Source organism: Parasteatoda tepidariorum, chromosome 9 (assembly GCF_982258835.1).
Source record: "Parasteatoda tepidariorum strain Cologne lab strain chromosome 9, Ptep-v5.0, whole genome shotgun sequence".
Taxonomy (NCBI): Eukaryota; Metazoa; Arthropoda; class Arachnida; order Araneae; family Theridiidae; genus Parasteatoda; species Parasteatoda tepidariorum.
In genome coordinates, this window is record NC_141763.1 from 25,541,808 (window position 1) to 25,560,724 (window position 18,917).

At 30.0% G+C, this 18,917-nt stretch overlaps 2 non-coding genes across 2 annotated transcripts; both read right to left on the reverse strand.

The window, feature by feature from the left end:
- Nucleotides 1-14,917: 14,917 nt before the first annotated feature.
- TRNAQ-UUG (transfer RNA glutamine (anticodon UUG)) lies at nucleotides 14,918-14,989 on the reverse strand. Its single transcript has one exon. It is a non-coding gene; the product is annotated as a tRNA-Gln (tRNA).
- A 339-nt stretch (nucleotides 14,990-15,328) lies between these two features.
- TRNAQ-UUG (transfer RNA glutamine (anticodon UUG)) lies at nucleotides 15,329-15,400 on the reverse strand. The gene has a single exon. It is a non-coding gene; the product is annotated as a tRNA-Gln (tRNA).
- Nucleotides 15,401-18,917: the final 3,517 nt, after the last annotated feature.

Consider the following 18,917-nt stretch of genomic DNA (forward strand, 5'->3'; position numbering starts at 1 on the left):
CAAATGTTTTTAAAATCTTTTTTGGCATTTTTGAAAAACATGATGCTCATTTTTTCATAAAAAAACCAGTTTCAAGTGACTCTTGTGGTACAAAATTTTTTTTAAAAAAATTAATAAAGGTTTGTTGTAAGGTTGTTACAACAACATGATTATATATATGTATAAGTCAAAAAACAGCAATTTTGTGGTTATGTCAATAAAAAATGAAGTGCCTCATGAAGCTCAAGAAGTATCATATCTCTAACTCGAAATTTCTCCAGCTGCAAGCAGTTGTGTCAGTTTTGTGTCTAATTCAGAATAATTTTAAAAGTATTCTTTAAGTTGATTTTTCTCAAATGCTGCATTTTAGATTTATGGCACTTTTCTTGCTGAGGTGCGATATATGCAGCAAAATTTGCGAATATATAGTTCTTAAACCTAAAAACTTTATGTTGTTATAAAGTGAGTTGAGTTAGTAAAAAAAATTAATATAAATCCCTATGCAGTTAAGTGTGTAATCAAGTAACAGTTTATTTTATTATTGATCTTAGACGTGTTCTCTCTATTCAGCTTCTTAATTTTTTAAAGAGTTTTTAAAAAACGAGCCGCAGCCATCATTACCATTTGTTTGCTTGCTTTTAAATAAGTAAAAAAAAAGTAAATTAGGTTAATTGAACTAAACTTTTTTTTAAGTAAATTAGACTTTTCGCTAAGTAAATTAAGATGAAAAAGAATCTGCGGACACTGTAATAATCTGCAGTTACCGATGCCCTGCTAGGTGGTTTCCGCTACTGAGGTCTGCATTTATATTAATCATGTTGTAAAAGATTGTATAAAAAAATATTATAAAATGTCTGCCATATATGATATTTTGCACCTATTGCATTACATATAGCGCATTGTTTCTCAACAGGGGCGATACCGCCTGGTGGCGTTGGGAGCATGGTGAGAGGCGGTGGGTATGTTTTGTCATTCAAATTTAATTTTAAAACTTACAAATAAAATTACTAAATTAAATTTATTTAATGAATAAAATTAACATTAAAGAAAAAATAGATTTAAATTAATTTAATAAATTAAGATTATCCGATACACCTTTTGTACCACCGATAAGTCCCGCAGTGGACTGATCGTTAAGACACGGCTCCCAGCAGATCACCGAAATCAAGCATCACTGGCTCCGGTCAGTGTGCGGGTGGGTGACCACTTGGATCAGTCTGCAAGGGTGTGTGGTATGGGTCCTCGTTAAACTGTGCAACCGTAAAGTGCTCGACTTCGCATGCAGGTCGTCGGGCTACCGAAGCGGAGGTGCCATCCCCTCTGCAGAGGATCAAAATTGTGATGGCATGTCTTCGGATCATCCTCAGGGATGTTTCCCAAACAGTCGCCAATAGCCCATTGTGCAGCTCTAGTGTGACGTAAATGAGCTACAACAACAACAGTACCACCGATAAAACGAATTTATAAGACACCTATTCTCCGATCCGAACCAACACAGCGCAGAGCATGAGTCAGTAGTTTTTGCCTCTGATTCATTCAAGCTATTTCACGAATGGTCCTGTCCAGGGCTCGAAAAACCGCCCGTCCTCGGCGGTCAACGAATTTCTCGAATCAAAGGAGGGCGGGTACATTGTTGGACAAGCCGTCCTCGGGGACGTGTATTATGCATAACAAGCACTATGCATGTTCCACAAGCATATTATGATGCAGACCGAAAAATAAACGGTGATATTTTACACTGATTTAGCCAAATAAGAGATAACACATTTTATTTAGGTTATGATATTAATTTATTTTTGTAAGTTTGTTTCAGGATCACGACTTAAATTACAGAAAACTCTCATGAATGATAAAATTGCGCTTAAATCTGATTAAAAATCATAATAATTAAAACTTTCTTCAATAGTAAGCCTTGTAAACATAATATACCGGATGTTTTCTAAAGTTCGTCCGTTTTTAGGAAGCTTGTTACTGTTAACAATCAGTCGAACACTTAAACTGAGAATTTTTTAAAAAAATTTGTGTTTTTCTGGTGCACACAAGTTCGAAAGTGGTGGCAAGAAGTTCTATGTCCGGCAAGTAATAATATTAAATATCCAATTCCTTCAGACAAACATGATAAAGGCAATGGCATGGTTTTGGAGTGTCTTCCGTATCATGGACCCTCGTCATTACTAGAAATTGATGTCATTTTTTTTTTATCGCTTTATGTATCTTACAAAACGTTCTTTTAGCGTATGTAAACCAAATGATGTCACAAACTTGATACTTCTACATATGTTTCAACCATCCGAGTTACACCTCAAAGATTGTGAAGGAATGGTTTGCACGCAAAAATATTGATCTGTTACAGAAGCTAAGCCAATATCCAGACCCATAATCCAATACATTATTTATGGCAAGAAATAAACGTCGTATAAGCAGGTATCAATATTTAAATGAAATCTATTATTCTGTGGTTGGCAAACAGAATGGGATCAAATTCTTTCCGCGTATATCTGTAACCTTATTAAGTCAATAGTACTGCTATTATTACTGAAAAAGGCATGGTTACAAAGTATTGACAATATTATTACACCATTTTTTTATTTGTTATATTAATTTTTAAACTTAATTTTTTGAAAGAATTTTAATGAAGTTAAAATTTTAATCTGGCCAAATACCCAAAAATGTTACAGTTCATTTTAGTTTTTATGTTTGGAAATTCTTATATTTATATCAATAAATAAGTTATCATGTGATATCATTTGAATTTGGTTGTAAATTAAAAATAAATCAAGGATATTTGTTTTCACTCATTTAAACAGCTGAGAGCTGTAAAATGTTATTAAAAACGTACTGGTCTGAGACTTCAGCACTCCACTGCATATTAAATATTATTTAGATGGCTCAGTGGTTCAGGCACTGAACTCTCATTGTGAAGAACTGGGGTTCGATCCCCCTAAGCTCGCCTAGTTTCAGATCGATGGGTACTAGCTTGTCTGGGAAGTAAAGGTAGCTTGTGCGCAGTGCTGATCACATTGCCGCAATCATGTCATTGCTCACTAAATTTTCCGGAGCCTTAACTTCCATGAGCCCCCTGGTACACAACGGGCATTTGCAGGAATGCTTTACTTCACTCAGTTATGGAGTTTTTCTTTTTTCATAAAACAGGTCTTGTTTCATGTTGTCTTGTTACGTGCTGATGATACCTAATGATATCATTATCTTCTTTGTTTATTTATAACTATATATAATTTTTCTGCGCAATGAGAATGTACGAAGTAGTAAGATAACAATAATATGCTTATTTTTTGAAATTATTCTTTAGGGCATCCAGAGTTTCTTCAAAATTGTTATAGTGGTAGTTAACTTATCATCAAAGCAGCGGAAATTCATCTGGTTTAGCAACCACTTAAACACTATGTACTTTTATTCCATTCATAACGTAACTTTTTATACGTTTTTGAGTTATCGAATTATTGTAGCGATCATGAATATTTCATGATAACTTTTTAAAAATATGAAATACCTCACTATGTATACCACTATAATGATTTTGAGGGACCATTGCACAGTGGGCCAGCATCCAAGGTTTCGTGGCTAAAATTAGTATTTTGATAAGATTTGTTTCAAAATTTGGGTTTTTTTATTTAGGGGTTTTTATGTGCAGGTAAATTGAATTCATAGTTGAAATTTTGAAATACTCTAAAAATGCCAAGGGAAAAAAAGGTCGGCTGAAATATGGTGAGCAAAAATAAAAAAAAAATATTATAATACGTTTAAATAATTAAATATAGCAATGAAAATATAATAATTTTCGTAATTTTATATTAAAAATTAAAAACAAATTATATTTCCAAAGTAATATTACAAAATAACGCGAAAACATGAAGAAAAAAAACATAATTTTTGTTTTTCGGTATATTTAGTCCACCTTTGCAATATGGTTCAAAATGGGGCAGCTTTTTTCGAAAGAAAAAACATCAAAGAAGACAACAAAAAAAAGTTTAGCTAATTACCTCGTGGAACTTTTTGGAGATAAGTTTCAAAAGTGATTCCAACATTGTAAAATGTCAAATGATAACTATAAGTTTGTCAAGAGTGTTAACTAATCCAACAAATTGAAAAATTGCACTATAATTTCAGACTAATTACTCTGATAAAAATGTAACAGCAAGGTGAAATTCCTATATATATTTCTGAAATATAAATTTAAAAGTTGCATTAAAAAAATTTATTTTCAACATATTTTTCACTTCATTGTACTCTCGTCGGTCCAAAAAGTAAATTATAATGTTTGGAATGATTATGAATACTTAATTTGGGCGATATTAAAACTGCCTAAACATATTTTAGTTGAAAATGTAATTTTGACTTTTGGCCAAAGATCATGGTCTTCTGGCCCACAGTGCATTGGTGGAAACTTAACGTAACGGTTTTTATTCGAATTCAGTATAGGATTAATTTTTTTTTACTATTTTATTTCAATCGAAAGTCATCTAATTTTTTCAAAACTTTAAACGTACTCTAATTTGTATTTTTGAGCGGTTCTCTATTACTTTGTACAAACTGATTTTGATTCAATTATATCAATGAAGTCACGTATCACCTTTATCTAACAACATCCATAATCAGCATTGTCAAAAAAATTTTCTTGTTATTTTTCATCGCTCCAAAAAACATAGCCTTCACCCGCAATGACCGCTTCACAAATTCCTTCTGAAACAAAACTGTTGGCCATAAATTATGGATACTTGGCCACGAATCGTATCGATTCCACCTCCAAGAGAGAATGGAACAAAATGGAACCTTCATCGTCCGGCTGAGTTCCTTCATTCAATTAGCAGTTCTTTTTTTGGAGTCAATCCGGCCTTGAGCTAAACTAAAGAGCGAACGCCCCGCGATTTTCATTTAGTAGGATTTCTCACTTTGTGCCGGACAGCGATCATAGAGCCGGACTTCCATTGATTGCTCTTTTTCCCCCACAGAAAACTTGATTTGGTGAATGTAATGTGTCATTAGTTAAATTGAAATTTTGAGACTTGAGTCAATATCTGTCAGAAACATGTAAGGAATCTCAATTAAGAGGTAAGGCTTTTACCCACATTTTTATGAAAGTTCTTTAGTTTAAATTACTGGAGTTACTAATTATGCAAAGGGAAAAAAAAATGTCTTACCTATTTAACCCTTTGACGCAGAATTTTTATTGAACATAGTTTTCACATTTTTTACATTATTTTGCATTAATTTTAATCAAAATAAGTGAAAAATATTATGTTTAGCATTTTAGTAATTTATGGTTATGAAATACAGCATGCAACACTGTCTTTCTCTGTGTTAAAAGTAAAACATTCCAAACACGGCTCACTTCCAAAAAATAATCTTTTTAAATTTGCAGTTATTTAGATCCGAGAAAAACAGTTATTCATCAGTGATATTTCTTTAATTTACAAAATCAATTATTCTTAAATTTTTGAACAAGAATGAAAAAAAAAAAAATTCCAACTACTTTTTTTTAAATTTTGTATTTTAGTATCAAATATAATATAGATAATCTAACATATCTTAGTAGCAACTATTAGAAAGTTTTTTATAATTAAAAAAAGTCCAAAGTAAAAAATCAAAGGGTAGGATATATTTTATAATTTTGGGATGTATCCTATTTCGTATTACTAAGTATAGAAAATTCGGGTAAGTATAGAATTTTTTCTCAATCGTCCATTTTTTTTTAATGATTATCAATATATATTGTCTTAGATTTTTATGAGTCTAAGCCCAATCGCCCCCTGCTCGCTAACGCTCGCCAACCCCCGAGAATTGCTACGCAATCCTATGCGGTTCACGCCGTGAACCATGGCTCGCTGCGCTCGCTCGCCAGTGAACACAATGTTCTAGCACAAAGACATAGTATATTATCATCAAAGACATAGTATTTTATCATCAAAGACATAGTATTTTATCATCAAAGACATAGTATTTTATCATCAAAGACATAGTATTGTCCTTATGTAGAAGAATTCTATCAATGTTCTTATTGGCTGTTAAAAAAGTAAATTAGCTATTTAGATTGTACATGGTGCAAAAATCAAAACATTAGCTAAATGAGAAACATATTAGCAAAATAAATTATCAAATATTGCAGTTACTCACCTAAATTCAACTAAATGTGTATAATAAATTCATTCATGAATCAAAAAATTCAATGCATTCAATACAAACACTTAGACGTTTTTTGGACGTTTAGGTAGCTCCCAGTAGAAAAATATCAATTCAACAGCGGCCTTTTAAAGCATTCTCACTTCAATTAATTAATTAATTCCTAATTGAGTTTAAATTAAATATTATCATGTTTTTAGGGCATGAATCTGAATTGAACAACCTGATAATGCTCATTCTGGTTATTGTTTCCGTTTTTAAAAGCGCTACATGTTGAGCCACCTCGTATAGATTTGCCATGTGACATTTTCAGCAGCAATCATTGGTCGATTTTCTAACGTTGCCATTCGGGGAGTTGTAATGAGGCTTTTTTTTTGGTGTCGTGTAAGAGAAATATATATATAGATTAGTCGGAAAGTAATTTTTAAATGCTTTCTTATTTCACAGTTCATGTTTCTTTTCTTTAATAATATTAAACGGGAAAATAACCTAGCAAGGATTGGTTATTGCCCGATATATACTTGTCTGATGTTTTCGAAACTGATACATAGATTTTTTTTTTATTAGAACATTTTAGTGGATGCGAATGTCTGGCTTATCCAAAATAAATGCAGAATCAAGATAAAATTCCTTTTAGTAAACAAAATAGGAAATTTAAATATTCGGTTCTGCTACGTGATTTTGCTGATCCGCTCTGTAGCATGTAGGTTGAGGGTTCGAATCAGACCACAAGTGTGGATACATTTTTAATGATATCCAACAAAATATTATCAATATTTTATAATAAAATTTGATGCTTAATTTAATCCTTTGCAATTCGATTGCTTTAAAATGTTATTTGAACTAATGCAAGCTAATGTATTTGAACTAATATATTAAATATAAAGGTACAAAAATTTCAAATTTTACGGGGATGACTTTTAGTGTCTCATTCGTGAGGAGATCGGAGGGTTAATATTATAGAGCTGTATTAGAGATGGAGCAAACCCGCTGTTATATTTCCTCTTCATCTCGAACATTAGGGTACCCTCTGTCACGTGACCCCTCTCATTTGGCGATTTTGGCAGAGAAAGAATGGCGTCGTGTGACAGTTGAGATGAAATCCTCTATTCTGGTAGATACCTATTTTGTTCTTGTTTAAGCTATGGAGAAAGGTTAAAAGCGTCAGAAGCGCTAAGATTAGCGGAATAGTAAAATAGAGGATAATTTTTAGGCAAGACTTTGCTAGATTAAGAATTTTAGAATTACTATTACTTAAATTGTATTTAATTTGTGATATTTTATAAGCCTCACCACAAAAGAGCTGTAATAAGTTCGTTTCATACGAAGGTTTTATCATTTGCAAGTACTGGTGTGTAAAATTACTTTAAAATCAAATTTACATAACGTAGAATTATCTATACAACTTAGCTGTCGCAAGAAAATTTTTCCCAAAAAGCTTAGAAAGTCGGCAGCCATACTTTAAAAAATCCAACAAGATCACAAAGCATTTATCACCATACTTAAATTTTTCCCGGTTGTGGTCACCCTGTTTTACGACTATATTTGTGCGTTTGACGTAGAAATTATATAATTTGCAGAGTTGGCCATTGATTACAGTAATCGATTACAACTGTAATTGATTACAGATAAATTACAGCTATGTAATCAATTACTTGTAATCATGATTACAAGTAATCAATTACTTGTAATCGTGATTACAACTTTCAAAAAATTTTGATTACAGCTGTAATCATGATTACAATTTTGATTACAGTAATCAATTGCTTGTAATCACGATTACAAGTAATCAATTACTTGTAATCGTGATTACAACTTTCAAAAAATTTTGATTACAGCTGTAATCATGATTACAATTTTGATTACAGTAATCAATTACTTGTAATCATGATTACAAGTAATTGCGATTACAAGTAATCACAACAAAAACGATTACAAGTAATTATGATTACAAGTAATCAAAATATATGATTACATGTAATCATGATTGCATGTAATTTGATTACATGTAATTGTGATTACTTGTAATCAAACTATACGATTACAAGTTATTACGATTGTATACTATATTCAAATTTTTTATGTAAGTATTCATGTGTTTACATATTTTTATGTACATAGAATGTACGCACGCATGAACGTACAATTTGCGACAATGTATGCACAAACGTTGTTTGTACGTACAATATTCATAATTATATTGTAATATACTTAATGCAATGCGCATATGCTTAGTACATATAATTATGCATTTATGATACATGTACGCATGTATGTTAGTTTGTACAAAAAGGCAATGTTTTGCATCTTTGTATACATAGACAATGTATGTATGAACGTATATGAAAATAATGTTTATACGTTTGCATGCTTTTATGTACTTAAGTGTATATATTGTATAAATTTACGATAATAGCACGTATATACAATGTACATTTGTATATAAAATTGTACGTATTTGCGTACAATATGTAAGAATGTTATTTAAAGGTACAATATATGCACATAGTTGCGTAAATAAAATGCGTACATGTATACATGCATATTTATATGTACATCGATATATGTGCACGCAAAGTATGTACTTATGTACAACTTACGTATATACTTGTATAACTACATACTTTGTTAATACTTATGCGCATGTAATGCATGGATGTACAAAAAATAGTTATATGCGCAATGTACGCTTGTGCATACAACGTATGCATGTACATAATTACAAGTAATGTACAAATACATGCGTACATTTAAATATATGTAATCACAATATACACATACATTGTGCATACATTAAAAAATTTATGTGAGTAAAGTTATTAAAATTTGTTTTAAAATTTATTCTAAGGCATATGAAACTCGACCTCATATTTTTTAGAAAGCAAACGATAATTTTATTTGGAATTTCTAAATATTAATTCCGCACATAAAATTTACCGTTTTTCTTACCATTTAAAAAATTTCTATGAATCATGCATTATGTTATAAAAAAATAAATCTGTATTGTCAAACATTTCATGAAAATAAATGAAAATAATTTTTTATTCAGAGAATTTCAAAATGATATAGAACAATTAAAGCTGAAAACTAAATTTAAATATCGTTTGATTTTGTCATTTAACTTGCTTGAGTCATTAAAAGTTAACTTACATGCATTTTATTGCACTGTACACATATTTAGGCATAAATGTAATATACATATGTATACGTGTAATGTATGTACGCATGTACAATGTATGTACATACATTCATGTATTGTACATGCATATATAGTACATATGGATATGCATACATGGAACATACGTGTATTGTACATGTGTGGATACATTCATTGGACATATATACATTGCACCATATGCATAGATAGGGATATTTAATTTTATTAGGATCTATGCATATGGTATGTCTAAATATTAATTCCACACATAAAATTTACCGTTTTTCTTACCATTTAAAAAATTTCTATGAATCATGCATTATGTTATAAAAAAATAAATCTGTATTGTCAAACATTTCATGAAAATACTTGAAAATAATTTTTTATTCAGAGAATTTCAAAATGATATAGAACAATTAAAGCTGAAAACTAAATTTAAGTATCGTTTGATTTTGTCATTTAACTTGCTTGAGTCATTAAAAGTTAACTTACATGCATTTTATTTATTGCATTGTACACATATTTAGACATAAATGTAATGTACATATGTATACGTGTAATGTATGTACGCATGTACAATGTATGTACATACATTCATGTATTGTACATGCATATATAGTACATATGGATATGCATACATGGAACATACGTGTATTGTACATGTGTGGATACATTCATTGGACATATATACATTGCACCATATGCATAGATAGGGATAGCAATCATGTACACATGTAAAATTTGTACGAAAGAATTATGCCCAATATATTTATGCACATATGTACTGTATATGTACTCACATATGTACATTATCTGAACATTATATGTTCATTTCATCATATGTACATTATATGAATATACATCTGTACGCTATATGTATATACATCTGTACGCTATATGTATATACATCTGTACAATATATGCATCTCAAATGCGTGTATGTACGTACGTTATGCATGTCGAATGCATGTATGAATATATGTGAAATATAAATACGCCCAATGTACGTACAATCGTACACAAATGTATTATGCATATTTGGATACTTACATTGAACATGAACATATTATGTACATGTACATAAATACACTGGACATGCATATCATGTACATGTATACATACATATATTGTATATCCTACAGATATACCTATATTGTACTGTTCATAAATAAATTGCACATACATGCATGGGACATACATTGTACAGACAATGTATGTATGTTCGTACAAGCACAAGTACTTGTATATACATGCGTACATGAACATAGATATACATTTTACATACACAAATATTTGCATAAAATGCATATATTCATTGTGTATAAATGTACATGTCTACATTGTTTGCACATACATACGTAATTATTATCTATATACATACGTACATATATTTTATACCTACAATATAAGTGTATGTACATGTGTGTGAAACTAAAATGTCTGAACATATGCACTAGATAAAATCATATGTACATACATTTTAGTTACATTCATTTGTACGTATACAAATACGTACAAAATGCAGTACATGTTAATACGTGCAAAATGTATCATTATAAAATACATTCTACTATCTACTGTAAAATATAATCATTTATAAGAATACAATAGTTTTGTAATCGTGTAATTAGATTACATGTAATCATAATTACATGTAATCAAATTACATGCAATCAAATTACATGTAATCATATATTTTGATTACTTGTAATCATAATTACTCGTAATCGTTTTTGTTGTGATTACTTGTAATCGCAATTACTTGGAATCATGATTACAAGTAATTGATAACTGTAATCAAAATTGTAATCATGATTACAGCTGTAATCAAAATTTTTTGAAAATTGTAATCATGATTACAAGTAATTGATTACTGTAATCGACTATGTAATCATGATTACAGCTGTAATCAAACTTTGTAATCACGATTACAAGTAATTGATTACTGTAATCAATATTGTAATCATGATTACAGCTGTAATCAAAATTTTCGAAAATTGTAATCATGATTACAAGTAATTGATTACTGTAATAAAAAAATGTAATCGATTACATTTTTGGCCAACTCTGATAATTTGTATACTTTTGCTTAAAAACTATCAGAAAAAAGTACATATACACTGTCGTACTAAATAAAAAGTCACTATTCCTCTTTTTGGCAATTTTTGGTATTTGTCCTTATTTCTATTAATAAGTTATGACGTAATTTGTACCCTTTTTCTGTGTATTAAGACTTCTTCGTCTTAATATTTTGTAACCACTTTATCTGCTGTCTTCCAGGTATTATACGGTAAGTGTGAATTTATCCACTAAACGATTATTAATTGCAATTTTCTTTAACGGTGCAAAGAACTCCGAGTGTGATCGGTTAAGTATTGTTTTTTATTCTACTAGGACAACCGGAAAATTCTGTTCACGAAAAAATTATTATTTATTTTTTAGAAAGTGGTACAGCATTTACCCTTATAAGTATCAGATGTATCATTTAGTTCTGTCGGTTACTTTCCTTACAAGTTTCTATCTGTATACACATGATTTGCGCCACACATGCTGTGTCTCTTTAAGCCAGAACAGTGGTTTCCAACTGGCGGCCCGGGGGCCGCATCCAGTCCGCGAAGCCTTTTTTTGTGGCCCGCGAACTAAAATATATTAGTTGTCATTTTCTTAGGACAATTTTCGTAAAAAATCTGTATGGGTTTAAAACACTTTTCTCGCTAATAAAAACCTAATTTCCTCGTTTCTGTGAAATTTAACATGCTAAACGGTGCAAAAGAATTTATTTCTCAGGTTTTGCATCCAAGAAAATATTTATTCAAATACAAAAATAATCGTGTATGTTGCTCTTTTTTATTTCATTTTTTTTTTTTTTTGTATTTTGTGAACATAATTTAGCACGTGTGTATCAGAAATTTTCTCCAAGAAATTCTCCTATTTAACTTTTTGAAACCACTCATTTTGAACAAAAATATTTACACAAGCATTTGTAAATTTTAAATTCTAATTGTAAATATTTATTTTCTGGTGGTTGCAGCAGACAAACCTCAATTTTCTCATTGAACATTTTGTGTGCTAATATGCAAGTTTTAATGCCAACCTTCTTAAAGTTTTATATCTTAACAATTAGATATTAGTTGCACATTAATTGCTTAATACATAAGTGCACATTAAAGGTATTGTAGCCCGAATTTTATAATATGCAATTAAATATTTTTAAATATCTACTTCTTATTTTTATCTGTAATTCAATACTTTTGTTTTGTACAGCTTGGTAAAATCTGACAGTAATATTTAATGTTCCTTCAAATATGTAAGAGTCCATACATAAAATTTTGATAAAGTTGCGTCCCGCCATTTGATTTGTGTTTTTAATTGTGGCCCCCGGCCTCATTAAGTTGGAAACCCCTGAGCTAGAACATCACCATTGAGTTAAAAAGGGTAAACTTCCTACCATTTTCTTTTATAAAAGAACCCTTTGCAATACTGTAGAAGGAGGCGTGTACTTTCGCTGTCAGAGCTTTCTGGTATACCCAATACTAACTTATAAATATTGAGAATCTAATAAAGGCGAAAACCGAAAATGGTAAAAATAAGAGATACTGTTTTCTTGTTTAGAACGATAGTATTTATCCATCTATATCAGGAGTTTCCAATTTACATGTGGCCGGGGGCCACACACCAGTCTAATGGCGAACCGCAACTTTATCAAAATTTTATATAGGACTCTTTTATGTTTGAAAGAACATTAAATATTACTGTCAGATTTTCATCTAAGTTTTTTAAATATTAAAAAGCAAAATAACAAGTATTACAAATCATGCTTGTTACGTATCATTTTGAATCTTCTCTTAATCAGAAACTTTGTGACAAGATTTTTTTTCTTTTAAATTTAATTCAGTGATAAATTAAGATTTTTTTCGACTTGAACAAAAAAAAAATTCTCGAGCATCTGAAATAATTTTTTTTCTTTTCCGCTCGATATTTAGGAATTTAAATAAAACATAGTATTCATTCCCTCTTTTATGCGTTTTAAAATTTACAAATGTAAATAATTTCATCCAAAATGAGTAGTTTCAAAAAGTTAAATGGAAGAATTTCTTCGAGAAAATTTCTGATAAGCACATGCTAAATTATATTCACAAAATACAAAAAAACGAAATAAAAAAGAGCAACATACACGATTATTTTTGTAATTTAATAAATATTTTCTTGGATACAAAACCTGAGAAATAAACTTTTTGCACCGTAAGTATGTTAAATTTCACAGAAACGGAGAAATTAGGTTTTTTTAAACGAAAGAAAAGTTTTTTTAAACCCATATAGACTTTTCATGAAAATTGTCCACAAAAAAAGAAAAAAAAAACGATAACTAATATATTTCAGTTCGCGGGCCACAAAAAAAAAAAAAAAAGGCTTCGCGGGCCTGCTGCGACCCGCATGCTGCCAGTTGGTAACCACTAATCTATATCTAAGACAACAATGTTCTTCTATCGATATTTAATCCTTTGTGATCGACATTGTTCAACAGTTGCTGCTGAGTCCAGTTTCAAATTTGAGGTTATTTATTTTTTGTTGCAATCGCGTAGTTCAAGGTTTGAAGAAGGCAATGCCTCGACCTCAAACTTTTTGAGGGTCGCCATGGGTCGTGGGTGTCGGGACTCCTCTGGAAATTTTGGGCGTTTACCTGCAAATCTGGAAGGAATTGTGGGGGCGATGTGATACTAAATTATTATTCAACGACACATGATTTCTGAATCACAATCTTCTCCCACGCTACTGAACAAGTTGCAGATGATAGGACTGTTTAGGGTAAAGCAGTTGATCTAGTTTTACTCATCTTGTTATTTATTTATTTATTGCTTTGTGGTGATTGCGCCTTCTATTAAAGAAATTTTATTTTTTAATTTTCTAAAACTGAATATCCATTTGGTTCACAAAAATATAAGATATGTTTTCCATAAGATATCCATTCCATTTCTATAAGGATGTTTAATATACTTTCCATCTGGTATTTAAGAATAAAGGATTTACTTTCTATCGTGACTCTGTGAGACCAACAAAATATTCTGCTTGAAGTAATAGAATTGCGAACTCTTTTTTAACATTTAAACTATTTAAAGGTTTATAGACATACAGGGCTGCCAACTTTCTACGCTTCTTGTAAAAATTTATTCTAGTGGCAACAAAGTTAATGTTTTAATATATATTTTTTTTATTCATTTTAACTTCTTTTACACACAACCTCATATAAATGATTTAAAAGTTCATATGCAACGACAGTTAGTTCCTGCTCTTTCGTATTGAGGCTTTTAAAATATTGGCAAAATTGCCACAAATTCTGAAAGCTTTGGTTTTAAAATGCCTACCACTGTATAATATATTTTACAAAAAGCCTAGTAGTTGGCAAGCCTGGACACAGAAAATTAAGTCTCTATGTTGTGTCAATTTACTAAACTCTTAACAACTTAATAGATCCTTATGATATTCATCGGAGATTCTGGCATTATAAAGCGGTTCAGTCTGGTTTTTGGAATATTTCTCTGGTTCAAAAAGATAAAGGCTGACTACTTAATTATTTCATTGAAATAATTGACATTGAAAAATTAGTGATTGTAAATATTACTTTTATAAAAAAGAACTCAGATCAGGTTCCACCGAGATTTGAACTCGGATCGCTGGATTCAAAGTCCAGAGTGCTAACCATTACACCATGGAACCGTGTCAGAAAGGTATTTATACAAACTGAATTATAAATAAAGTTCGAAAGGTATAAATTGAATTGAATTTTAAAGTAGCGAAATTACTCCGTTGTAAAAAAAAAAAGTACTTAATCGCAACATTTTTATCTTAATAATTTGTTTATCAAAATACAACACAATCAACGAAACATGCTCTTCTTTAATATTGTAAAAATAAATATAATAATAATAAATGTTATTTAAATTAAATGAAAATATATCATTATAAAGTAATTGTAAAAAAAAAAGTAATGAAGATATAATTTAAAAAAATTTTTGATTGAAAATATTACTTTTATAAAAAAAAAAAATTCAAATCAGGTTCCACCGAGATTTGAACTCGGATCGCTGGATTCAAAGTCCAGAGTGCTAACCATTACACCATGGAACCCACATCTAGCAAAACGCTTTCTCTGATTTTATCTTACAATTAACAAGCAGAAGTCTGTGTCCTTGCGTAATATCTCAGAATGCTGAGCAAACAGTGGAGAATATCAGTTACATCTTTCTTATAAGTATAATTTTCAAAGAGGATACAAAGCTATTTTTTATGTTTATATTGATAACCACGAAAAAGAATCAAATAACTAAACCTTTAACGTAGTAATTTTATTTGCCAACATTTGAGTTCTCAGTTTGTTAATTAAATGCAATGCGTTGGGAAGGCTTTTTAAGCAATAAATAGTCCTCTACAGTGGCTTGTTAATTGTTATTGCTTTCGATTTTCCTTTTCCATTTAACATAATGCTACTGAAAGAACATTTTAAAACAACAATCAAAATATGCAAAGTTCTAGATTAAATTTATTCAAACCGTTTCTTTTATAAAAATTTATTTTCAATAATTCCTTATAATCATTTTCTATTTATAACCTAACCTCTTTAATTTTCAATAACTAAAGTGAATATATAAAAGAGCAAACATTAAATCTGTAAGACAGCACTTCTTCAGGGGACACACTGTCTAATAACACACAGGAGCCTTTCTGTTGTCAGTGGAAAAACCAAAACTGACAGTGCCCCTAAATTTTTAATTTTTTTATATTATTATCGCTATTAAAATGATTTGAAGAAATTAATGCAATGTAGAACACACAAAAATAGTTTTATTTATATACACAGCGATGCCAACTCGCTCCAGACAGAGAATAAATATTTTCAAGAGGTAGTTTATTAATTGTGATTCTTGGTTTAATAAATTCAGTTTAGTAGATTTTTATCCACCACTATTTCTAAACAATTCGGAGGCTTATATAATTCACCACTTTTTAGCAACCGCAGATACAGTGTTGCCAGATTGGGCTACAAGTAGCGGATTGGGCTACTTTTAAAAGTCCCCGCTACTGAAAATTGAATTTTCGCTACTTGTTACTTTTTGGGCTACTTATTATTTTTCGAACGCTACAAATCTTAAATATGCGCTACTTTTTTTCCTTACTGAAATATATAAATATTTTTTAATTTTTTCCCTTCCCATTATAAAATGATTCTGAAAGTTTGCAGCTTCTTTACCATTTTTAAAAAGGACATTTTTGTTGTTGTTGAAAACGTTCTCGCTTCAGTTTTGTATTCTTGATATGTTTTACTGATGGAGTCTATAATCTTTCCATGTTTATGTTTCAAATCGTAGACTCGGGAAATCGCAAAGATATATGGAAAAATGCACGGAGAGTATGATGGGGAAAATGTTTTTTAACTCCAACTATTATCTGCTGGACATATCGTTTATCTGCTGGAGAAAAAATATCACGTTACTCGCTTTGAAACTCAGAAAAATTAAATCCAAAGTCATTAAACCTGATGAATGAAAATAGTTGTTGTGAATGACAATGAGTTTCCAAAAAATATCGTACTGTCAAATGCTTTTTAGTGAATTCATTTCACTTTTGTAAATCACCATCTATTCACAGTTTCACAAAAAATAGGAAAATTTTTATATCTCTCTAGAGCTTAGATTTGCCCGTTGTAAACGATGAAATTATTTTTTTTAAAAGGAAGCTATAATATGTATTGCTATGGTTACAGTTTTTATTTTTCACCTCATTTTGCCAAATATGTAATAAATAAATTAAACAAATAAAAATGAAGTTTTGGATAGTTATCATATTAAAATAAAATTCGTATTACCAAACGCAAATGATAATCAGAATTGGCATCAAGGAGAACGACATGAAGAAATATTTCATAGCAGGCCAAGGCCCACCCAATGATGACGAAGAAACGCAAAAGATGGATTTTGTTTTTAAAACAAAAATTACATACTATGAAATTTCAAATAATAATTAACTACAACAATAAAAATGACTAAGTTAATTGAAACATAATGCACTTAGGGATCAGAAAAATTGAATAATGACAATTTTTTTAATTCGAAAATGTCAACATTTTAAACCTTTTTCGAAACATTTATAGTAATTGCAAAATAACTAGGAACGATAATTACTTTAAATGATAAACACGGTAATGTATATGCTGTGTGCTATAAAAGGAGTTTAGAAAATTATTAAAGCTACTACAGTGAAACTAGCGTAAACTGATCAGAAGTGGAACTACAATTTGATGGTTTTATAAGAGAAGTCATTTTATAAAAATGATAATAAATTGTTTTTACCAGTTTTGCACTTGATCATCAAAATCTTAGATAGGTGATTAACTTATAGATATGGTCAACTTAACAGGTTTCACTGTGCAAGTAAATTTAGCACAGCAACTAAGCGAGCTGCGAGAAAAGAAAATATTTACGAGCATTTTGTGCAAATCTATCTTTTTATCATTGTTTTTTTTTAACTTTACAACAGATGTTACGGCTACTATAAATGAAAAAAAATTAGTTAAAAATATTTGTTGCTTCGTATACGCTTTAAAATACTGTTTTATACGTGGCCCAAATCAAAATATTCATTTGTTCACTAAATTACTATCAAAATTATTCTCAATCGAGTTTGAAACAATTATTGATGCTGTTACAAAGAAAAGCAAAGTCATATTTCTCATCTGCGAGCTGAATGTTTGAACTTAGTATTGTTTCGAACTTCAAAGCAGAAATGATGAAATAAATTATCGCTTATCAAAAAAAGATTTTTTGCCTTTTATTTTTAAATACACACAGATGTAGACCCATGAAGTTGAACTTTTCTGAATTTCTTGTTGGAGATTGGGTCCTAGTTAGGTCTTAGTTTTAATTTCCTCGAAACGCGAGATAATTTTTATTTAAAAAAAATTAGCTAGTGAGAACATTTTTATGTGCGAGTAATTAAGGTTCTTGAGGTTGGGGAACGAAGCGGGGCTGAGGTCGAAACCTCTTAGTATTCTTATGCAGCTCAAAGACTGCACCAACATTTATAATGTCGAAGACAGTTCCGACTGATTTTTACACATAAAAAAGCTTAAAAAAAACGAGCTATCCAATGTTATTATAATTTTAGTGTTTTCTGGCAAACGGCGCGCTGTTTTACAGAAATATAGCCAAATAAATTAGAGCACTCAAAACATGGCAAACTTTACACTTTATTTATGCTGTGATATTAATTTTGTTAATATATATATATATATATATATATATATATATATATATATATATATATATATATATATATATATATATATATATATATATATATATATATATATATATATATATGATTTATTTTTGGGCTACAAAATGTTAGAATCCGCTACTTTTGGAGCTCCCATTCGCTACTTTTTAATCTTAAGTCCTGGCAACACTGCGCAGATATGCCAACTGCTCCGGACACGCCAAATTAATTAAAAAAACGGTAAGTATTTACAAAGTAAATTTTGCAAATATTTGACTATTTTTGCTTGATTTTAAAAGGTGTAACATTACATAAGTACAATAAAGTGGCGAATTATATAAGCCTATGAAAAATTTAGAAATAGTGGTGGATA